Here is an 11085-nt window from a genome sequence, read left to right as displayed (position 1 = left end):
CAAATATATGAAAAAACTCACTGAAATGGTGAGGGGTGGGCACAGCTGACCTAAATAAGTTTGGAAATGAATGGATGGTGTAAAACTAAAGGCAAAAGAACTGTGCATAAGCACTATGTTCCTGTTGATGAAGTTACTTCCCATCGAAACACAGGTTAACAATTCTGATATCACTATATATATAGGGGAACTGAACAATTAAGTAAGTGGGAGACAGATGGTGGGAGCCAGGTTTCTCTCTTATGGAGTGGGAGTTTATAAATAAGCCATGGAAAGAAGCTAATCCATGTGTTAATGGATGAGAGCTGAAGACTTGATATGAACTGATTTGGCTTGGTGGTGGTTTAGTTGCCAAGTCGTGTCTGACTTTTGAGACTGCATGGACTGGAGCCTACCAGGCTCCTCTGTCCCGGGGATTCTCCAGGCAAGAATAATGGAATGGGTTGCCATTTCCTTCTCCAGGGGATTTTCCTGACCTCCTGATCAAACCTGGGCCTCTGCATTGCAGGCAGATTCTTTACTGACTGAGCTATGAGAGAAGATTGATTTAGCTTATCATGATTTTGTTTTGGCTTAATGTAGGTACAGATTTCAGATAGAAATGTTATTTACACGTGTTTTTATTGATCTATGAGCTGAGAAATTCTGAAAGTAAGGCTATCCCAATAACAACTAGCACATGTAGCACCCAGCTATTGATTTCTAGTATCATTCTTCAATGAAAGGAACCAAGAATCCTCAAAAAAATGGCTGAATCCAGGACTGAGGCATGAAGTTTACAAGGTGAGTCTGGGGCATCTTGTAGTGTCAGAAAGTAAAGCAGTACTAAAATAAAAGAATGAATGAATAAACAAATAAATAATAAAGATGGTCAACTGAAAGCACTCCTAATAGCAAAGCAACAAAACAAAGTAGCATTGAATTATAACCCGAAGTTAAAAAAATACCCATACATTGATATTGACATAAGTAAATGATTGAACAAGACAAAAAGTGGAGAAGAGACAAAATCTTTTCTGCAAAAGAATTCTACACCATATATATGAATACCCCACCTTCAAGAGCATAACTTCATCCTCTGCTACACATAATAAATGTAGTACAGAAAGGCAGGAGAGCGGGACCTGATAAAAGCAACCTTGGCCAAGTGATCAAGGCTGATATCAGCAGTGATAAAACATTTTGATATCATGTATCCTTGATATGATGTGATAAAAAATGGCACTTTATGCTCTGCTCCCCAAAACCCACAACTCTAATCTGATCATGAGAAGAACATCAGTTAAATCCTAACTGAGAAACATTCTATGAAATATCTGACTGTGACTTCTTAAAAGTGCCAAGGTAATCAAAAAAAAAAATTTTTAACGGGAAATTTTTGTTGTCAAAGCAAAAACTGCACCAAAGCTAAACACACAAGGAAGAAGACTTTATTTAAGACTATTGCAATATGGTTGAAAGACTGAACTCAACTCCATAGGGGGAGAAAAAAGGCAAGAGAGTTTTTAAGAGCTGGGATGAGCTAGTTGAAAAGTTACTGGAAGATGCCAGGGAAGAAGAGTTGTCAATGAGATATATCAAGTGTACTGACTTTTTAGAGTTTGCAAGTATTTTTCTCTATTAGTAGGTCATCCGTGTTTGCTAGTTGGCACGAATGAAGTTCAAGTCAGGTTTCAACCCTTCTACAGAGACTGGGAGGTAGGGACACTAACTCCTTCCATGTTTATATTTCAGCGATGGTTCCCAGCTTCCTCGAGAAAAATTTCACAGGGTTATAAAAGTGGTAAAAAGCTAGGAGAAAACTTATATTACATGTTCAAGGTGCAGAGAAATATTTACAGTTGCGTGTTTCCTAAACCAAATTCTCTAAGGAAGGGGACACTCTCCCCCTGTGAAAGCCAAGAGGAGCCTAAGGAGACATGACAACTAAATTTAATGTAGATTTTTGGAAGATCCATTACATTTCTGAAACAGAAAAGAGATGACCAGTAAAAACAAAGGAAATCTGAATTAAGTATAGAGTTTAAAAACAATACATTGATTTCAGTTCATTATGACAAACGTACCATCGAAACATAAGATGCTAGTAAGAGGAGACATGAGTGTGGAATTTATGGGAATTATCTCTACTATCTTCACTTTTCTATAATTCTGAGACCACTCTAAAATTGAAAGTCTGTTAAAAAATAATAATCACTCTTCAATGTTCTAGGCTTCCAGACCTGGTTTTCTTATTGTTTAAATAGTTCATTTCATGGCAGCTATTGCTAAGGTAGTTACAGAATACAATCCTCCAGGTTGTTCACCATGTCACAGGCAATGGACTCACTACAAGTAAAAGCTCAGAGAAGGCAGGCTCTTTGAGAAGAGTCATTGAAGTTGTGTTTGAAATAAGCACTGAAAGATAAATTTCATTCTAGGAAGAGTCTAGCTGAGTTTTTGGTTTGTTAACTATTCAGGGGAAGTATTGGCAAGCAGTTTTATTATCCACTCACTGCTTCTGCCTCTCACTGTTCCTAATGGCCAACATCCAGGGACCTATATGGTGGTGCTTCTGCCCATGCAGATGCGAAAGTGAAACCTGAGGCTTCAGTTTCAGAGAAAGCAAAGCTTAAGATTTAGAAAGTTTGCCTAAGACAAATCCAGAGAAATTGGAAATGTGCCATGTCATGTTGCTACATGTCAGCTGTGGATATACTAGCAGGAACCTCAAGATAAACAGGACATGTAACTGATAAACTGTTCAGTTCAGCTCAGTCTCTCATTCATGTCTGACTCTTGAAGACCCTATGGACTGCTGCACACCAAGTTTTCCTGTCCATCACCAACTCCCAGAGCTTGCTCAAACTCATGTTCATTGAGTCGGTGATGCCATCCAACCATCTCATCATCTGTCGTCCCCTTCTCCTCCTGCCTTCAGTCTTTCCCAGCATCAGGGTCTTTTCCAATGAGTCATTTCTTCGCATCAGGTGGCCAAAGTATCAGAGCTTCAGTTCAGTTCAGTTCAGTCACTCAGTCGTGTCTGACTCTTTGTGACCCTATGAATCACAGCACGCCAGGCCTCCCTGTCCATCACCAACTCCCAGACTTCACTCAGACTCACGTCCATAGAGTCAATGATGCCATCCAGCCATCTCATCCTATGTCATCCCCTTCTCCTCCTGCCCCCAATCCCTCCCAGCATCAGTCTTTTCCAATGAGTCAATACTTCGCATGAGGCGGCCAAAGTACTGAGTTTCAGCTTTAGCATCATTCCTTCCAAAGAAATCCCAGGGCTGATCTCCTTCAGAATGGACTGGTTGGATCTTCTTACAGTCCAAGGGACTCTCAAGAGTTCTCCAACACCACAGTTCAAAAGCATCAATTCTTCGGCGCTCAGCCTTCTTTACAGTCCAACTCTCACATCCATACATGACCACAGGAAAAACCATAGCCTTGACTAGATGGACCTTTCCTGGCAAAGTAATATCTCTGTTTTTCAATATGCTATCTAGGTTGGTCATAACTTTTCTTCCAAGGAGTAAGCGTCTTTTAATTTCATGGCTGTAATCACCATCTGCAGGGATTTTGGAGCCCCCCAAAATAAAGTCTGACACTGTTTCCACTGTTTCTCCATCTATTTCCCATGAAGCGATGGGACCAGATGCCATGATCTTCGTTTTCTGAATGTTGAGCATTAAGCCAACTTTTTCACTCTCCTCTTTCACTTTCATCAACAGGCTTTTTAGTTCCTCTTCACTTTCTGCCATAGGGGTGGTGTCATCTGCATATCTGAGCTTATTGATGTTTCTCCTTGCAATCTTGATTCCAGCTTGTGTTTCTTCCAGCTCAGCGTTTTTCATGATATACTCTGCATAGAAGTAAAATAAGCAGGGTGACAATATACAGCCTTGATGTATTCCTTTTCCTATTTGGAACTAGTCTGTTATTCCATGTCCAGTTCTAACTGTTGCTCCCTGACCTGCATACAGATTTCTCAAGAGGCAGGTTAGGTGGTCTGGTATTCCCATCTCTTTCAGAATTTTCCACAGTTTATTGTGATCCACACAGTCAAAGGCTTTGGCATAGTCAATAAAGCAGAAACTGGTGTTTTTCTGTAACTCTTGCTCTTTTGATGATCCAACGGATGTTGGCAATTTGATCTCTGGTTCCTCTGCCTTTTCTAAAACCAGCTTGAACATCTGGAATTTCACAGTTCACGTATTGCTGAAGCCTGGCTTGGAGAATTTTGAGCATTACTTCACCAGCATGTGAGATGAGTGCAATCGTGCAGTAGTTTTGGAGCTTCAGCTTCAGTCAAATAAGTTAATAGGTATTTGCATAAAATGCCTCCTAGACTGGGCTAGACTGGATTGGACTGCCTCTGAGCATTGATTTAGTAACATCCCTAGAACAGGCTAAAAGGGACAGGCTTTCTCAGCTAAACTATTCACAGCAGTGTGCTGTTGTTTTGTTTTTACCAAAGCAAGAGCACATCTTTCCTTTCCACATTTCCCCTGTAAGAAATGGTTTACACATAAACTGTAATATTTTTAACGGATTATTATATCAAAGTCACATCTCCCGGTTATATTACTGGCAGCATAACATGTAACTTTAACACATTTAATTGAACAAAGCTTGGTTGATGTTAATTAAAAGTTGTTATCAAGTTAAATATCATTAGTATCAGGACACTGCAATATATTTTCATAGTATTAACAGAGGTTCAAATAGCACAAGGACATAATGCAGTTTTACAATGAAACTGATATCTTAGTGGTTCTCTCATAAAATTGTGATACTACTTGGTCATGACCTATTTACAGCATTATATTTTCTGGAGTTTTATTTGTTTTCTTTAGTTTTATTTATTTGCTTATTGCTCTGAATAGACCATTAACTTCAGAGAGGCAGGGCCACTGTCTCCATTCACAAAATCAACAACCAAAATATATCTGTTGTTATGACAAAATCAGAAAAAAATGTGTTCTAAGTCAAAATTGGTTCACATTTAGTATTTCTCAGAATCTCCATTTCCTCTTTCTATTTCTTATTCCGCAAGCTGTCTTCTTCCTACAAATATGGTACCGCATAAAATATAATCTATTAGTTTTAATAATTTTTAACATTAAAGTTGATTTACATCCTAACTTCCATTTCACATTCCTCCAAATACTTAAAGATAATTATTTACTATTTATCAAGCCTCCGTGATGTGTATGCAAGTGATTGCCATTAATTAAAACACATAACACCTCAGAGATGTCCGTAGTACTTTGCAGAGATCTTTGCTGTGTTGTGCTGTGCTCGGTCATGTCTGACTCTTTGCAGTCCCATGGACTGTAGCCCATCACGTTCCTCTGCCCATGGAATCTTCCTAGAATACAAGAGTGGGGTGCCATTACCTACTCCAGGGGATCTACCTGAGGCAAGGATCAAACCTTTATCTCCTGCATTAACTGCAATGGCACGTGGATTCTTTATCACTAGTGCCACCTAGAAGTCCTACTAAATGATATACCACTTAATGTATAAAGAAATAGACTTCCTCAAAAGGCAGCAGTCATCCAACAAACAGTTGTTGGATGTATCTAAGGATCCAAGCAAAATAAAGCTTATTCAAATCTATTGAAATAGAATGAAATTACTATTATTGCTGTTTGCTGTTCAATCACTAAGCCATGTCTGACTCTTTGCAACCCCATGGACTGTAGCCCTCCAGGCTCCTCTGTCCATGGGATTTCCAGGTAAGAATACTGGAGTGGGTTGTCATTTCCTTCTCCAGGGAATCTTCCAGACCCAGGGATTGAACCTGCATCTCCTGCATTGCAGGCTGATTCCTTACCCTGATTCCTGGCCACCAGGGATGAAATTACTGTAGTATATGTCAAATTTATAGTTTATATCTCTGGTGATATTTTTTAAACTTTTGGAGATCCATATGTCCAGTCACATTTTAAATTTCCATCTAATAAATCACTGTTCTGAGTGATGCTATGAGATATCTTGTCAGAAAAAAAATCAAACATGAATTTATACAACAGATTATAATTAATGTTTTGTTCCCCTGCTCACCTTTTTCATCGAGTTTCCTTACTTTTACCAAGTGCCTAGTCACCCAGTACTGGTAGAGAAATTACAGTAAAAGACTGTAAATTCTCAACTGCTAGTTTCAAAATGCCTCAGACCAGGCTTAAGATAGATAAGATTTGAAAGGAATATGACCAGAAGAATCAACAGCTACTCCCCTCTCCAGTTCCCTACCAATTAGATACACATTAATAACAAAAGAGAAAAAAACTGGAATTGGACCATGGCAAAAGGAACAGCTCTGCACCCTGCCAGGTTTTCCAGGTCAAGGGGAGAAGAGCTAAATGCTCAAGAGTATTTGGAAATAGAAAAACAAATAGAAAACCAAATTCCTCTTTTCCTGTCTGATCAGGACAGCAACCTCCTCACCATTCATGCATAGAAAGTAAGAGATGGCTGCCTGGGGAGCCATCCTGCCCCTCCCGCATGACCAAGAATGGCAGAGAAGTGTGGGCTGAGCAAAGCAGAAGTCTCACAGGCAGGGCAAGGGGATACCGCAGGGAACTTGATGTAAACTTGTAGACAGTTGCTGTGAGCACTAGGTGGGGATGCAGGAGCCCTGCACAAACCAGGAGAAATGAACAAGATGACTAACATTCCAGAGCATGGTCAGGTGGGCAAAAGGTACCCGTGGACAGATGCCTCCTCCTCCCCCACCAACACACCTTTGTATGACAGAAACCCAGGAGTTCAGAGCTACTTTTTTCAGGGGAGGAAAAGGAAGGAGAAACTTTCACTCTCTTAAGTTAAATTTGAACTCAAGATAGTGAGGCTTCCCTGGTGGCTCAGATGGTAAAGAATCTGCCTGCAATGTGGGAGATCCAGGTTCGATCCCTGGGTTGGAAAGATTCCCTGGAGGAGGGCATGGTAACCCATTCATCTTCTTGCCTGGAGAATCCCCATGGACAAAGGAGCCAGGAGGGTTACAGTCCATGGGGTCGCAAACAGTCAGACATTCAATAAGACAAATTTTGAAATGTTGGGATTTCCTTAGATATCATAGATCAAGTGTTTTTCCATCAAAGGAAATGAGAACCTCCAGTAGTATTTTTAGACATAAGAAAAAAAACTTCATAATTTTGTTCATGAGCACATGCCATAAAACTATAGCCCAACACTTATACACTTACATGATAATGATAATAAATTTTATTAGAAACAAAATACCTTTTAACCACTTCAAAGCTCTCTGTATGCATGCGTGTGTGCTAAGTCGCTTCAGTCGTGTCCAACTCTTTGTAACCCTATGGACTGTAGCCTGCCAGGCTCCTCCTCTGTCCATGGGATTCTCCAGGCAAGAATACTGGAGTGGGTTGTCATGCCTTCCTCCTGAGGATCTTCCCAACCCAGGGATCAAACCTGCATCTCCTTCAGCTCCTGCACTGCAGGCAAATTCTTTACCACTGAGCCACTGGGGAAGCCCATAAGAATGTGTGTATGTGTTTGTGTATACATACATATACATATATATGTGTATGTGTTTAATATATATTAAACACATATATACCGTGTGTGTGTAGATAGATAGATTTGTCACTCTTGACTACATGGAAAGGTAATTAAGGAGGAGAGTACTAAATGGTGCCCTAGAGTATAATGTAGTGCTAACAAGTGATTTCCCAAAGGTCAGCCTGTTAATCAGTGGGGTGAGACAAACCTAGAACCTTGATCTTTGACCACAAATCTGGTTCCCTTAATACTTTACCAAAATGTCACCTGCATCTGAAAGCTTAAAAAATAACTGGGCTAAGCTATAAAATAAATTGAGGCATATGCCATCCCTAGGGGTAAATTATGCTCTGACCAACTCCAAGGGGAGATATGCTGGACACAGCTGCTTCAGGGCAAGCTAGATCTGATTAATCACTGACCAACTAAGCATTTAGATCCACTCATTCATGGACAGGCACAAGAACAGATGTAATATTTTACTCCTCAGGGTTTCCAAGGACAAAGGAGTGCACAGAAAAATTAATCAAGCAAACTCACAATGAATTACTCATTTAAAATAAAATACTGTACATAGAGTAATAGAAAGAACTGGCAAAAAGTATATGTTACAGCAATACTAACCATCTTGTCTCCACAAACTTTAGTTTTCAGTATATAACATAAGTGATAGATTTATTAAAATTGTCTATAATTGCTGCTATTCAGAAGCTCAGCACTTTCTCAAACATCACAACAGCTTGAAGGTCAATGACTCTAAATGTACAATTGTCCAAGTCAAATCCACTTCTATCAAGATAAAGACCACTCCATCACCTCAAAAAGCAACTCTCTTTCTTTCCAAGTAAAAGGAATAAAGAGTATTTTCTTCTGGGATCTAGTAAGTAATCACACTCCAAGAAAGGATTCAACCACCAAAAGTAAGTAAAATCTGTATAATCATAAAATTCATTCAGCATGCCTCCTAAGGAAGCAACTGACTTTGTTAAAGCAGCCTGAAAACCTTGTCTCAAGAGCTGGGGAGTCCTAATAACATGAAAAAGACATAATCTAAGAAGCTTCAAAAGCCAGACTATTCAAGGTCTATGGGCTCAGGTTTTCTTCCCTGGATGGTGTTGAAGAGCACTGCCAATGCTTGACTCTCTTTCACTTATGATTCCTATCCTTTTTCTTTATGTATGATGATACATTCATTCAGGTCACAATCAAGTTTTATAGCCTTGGGGCTTCTTTATACTTGCAACGTTCTGGTCTTGTTGTTCAGTGACTAAGCTGTGTCAGACTCTGCGACCCCATGGACTGCAGCATGCCAGACTTCCCTGTCCTTCACTATCACCCAGAGCTTGCTTCAACTCATGTCCATTGAATCAATGATGCCATCGAACCATCTCGTCCTCTGTCACCCTCTTCTCCTCCTGCTCTCAATATTTCCCAGCATCAGCGCCTTTACCAGTAGGCTGGCTCTTCACATCAGGTGGGCAAAGTTGTGATCTATCCTGCATTAATTTTCCAACTCAACTCTCAGAATGCAATCATGTTTTTCTTATTCCCAACATCTTAAAAGTCTTACTGTAACTCTGCACACTGACCACAGCACTAAAGAACTAGTCAGAATTCTTATCTTGTGAGTTGGAGGCCATCACATACAGGGAGAAGGAAGAGGAAAATGATGAACAGTAATGATAACTTATATTAACAATAAAAATAGTACCCCATATATATTCAATTCTTTTTTTATTTTATTTTTACTTTATTTTACTTTACAATACTGTATTGGTTTTGCCATACATTGACATGAATCCACCACGGGTGTATATGAGCTCCCAATCCTGTATCCCCCTCCCACCTCCCACCCCATATCATCTCTCTGGATCATCCCTGTGCACCAGCCCCAAGCATCCTGTATCTTGTATCGAACATAGACTGGTGCTTCATTTCTTACATGATAGTATACATGTTTCAATGCCATTCTCCCAAATCATCCCACCCTCTCCCTCTCCCTCACAGTCCAAAAGTCCGTTCTATACATCTATGTCTCTTTTGCTGTTTCGCATACAGGGTCGTCATTACCATCTTTCTAAATTCCATATGTATGTGTCAGTATACTGTATTGGTGTTTTTCTTCCTGGCTTACTTCACTCTGTATAATTGGCTCCAGTTTCATCTATCTCATTAGAATTGATTCAAATTTCTTCTTTTTAATGGCTGAGTAATACTCCATTGTGTATATGTACCACTGCTTTCTTATCCATTCATCTGCTGATGGACATCTAGGTTGCTTCCATGTCCTGGCTATTATAAACAGTGCTACGATGAACATTGGGGTACATGTGTCTCTTTCAATTCTGGTTTCCTCGGTGTGTATGCCCAGCAGTGGGATTGCTGGGTCATAAGGCAGTTCTATTTGCAAATTTTTAAGGAAACTCCACACTGTTCTCCAAAGTGGCTGTACTAGTTTGCACTCCCACCAACAGTCTAAGAGGGTTCCCTTTTCTCCACACCCTCTCCAGCATTTATTGCTTGTAGACTTTTGGATCACAGCCATTCTGACTGGTGTGAAATGGTACCTCATTGTGGTTTTGATTTGCATTTCTCTGATAATGAGTGATGTTAAGCATCTTTTCATGTGTTTGTTAGCCATCCGTATGTCTTCTTTGGAGAAATGCCTATTTAGTTCTTTGGCCCTTTATTTTTCTGGAATTGAGCTGCATAAGTTGCTTGTATATTTTTGAGATTAGTTGTTTGTCAGTTGCTTCATTTGCTATTGTTTCCTCCCATTCAGAAGGCGGTCTTTTCACCTTACTTATAGTTTCCTTTGTTGTGCAGAAGCTTTTAATTTTAATTAGATCCCATTTGTTTATTTTTGCTTTTATTTCCAGTATCCTGGGAGGTGGACCATAGAGGATCCCGCTGTGATTTATGTCGGAGAGTGTTTTGCCTATGTTCTCCTCTAGGAATTTTATAGTTTCTGGTCTTACATATAGATCTTTAATCCATTTTGAGTTTATTTTTGTGTGTGGTGTTAGAAAGCAATCTAGTTTCATTCTTTTACAAGTGGTTGACCAGTTTTCCCAGCACCACTTGTTAAAGAGATTGTCTTTACTCTGTTGTATATTCTTGCCTCCTTTGTCGAAGATAAGGTGTCCATAGGTGTGTGGATTTATCTCTGGGCTTTCTACTTTGTTCCATTGATTTATATTTCTGTCTTTGTGCCAGTACCCTACTGTCTTGATGACTGTGGCTTTGTAGTAGAGCCTGAAGTCAGGCAAGTTGATTCCTCCAGTTCCATTCTTCTTTCTCAAGAGTGCTTTGGCTACTCAAGGTTTTTTGTATTTCCACACAAATCTTGAAATTATTTGTTCTAGCTCTGTGAAAAATACCGCTGGTAGCTTGATAGGGATTGCATTGAATCTGTAGATTGCTTTGGGTAGTATACTCATTTTCACTATATTGATTCTTCCAATCCATGAACATGGTATATTTCTCCATCTATTAGTGTCCTCTTTGATTTGTTTCATCAGTGTTTTACAGTTTTTGATATATAGGTCTTTAGTCTCTTTAGGT

This window comes from Capricornis sumatraensis, chromosome 13, assembly GCF_032405125.1.
Source record: "Capricornis sumatraensis isolate serow.1 chromosome 13, serow.2, whole genome shotgun sequence".
Classification (NCBI taxonomy): Eukaryota; Metazoa; Chordata; class Mammalia; order Artiodactyla; family Bovidae; genus Capricornis; species Capricornis sumatraensis.
Note: the sequence above shows the minus strand (reverse complement) of the source record.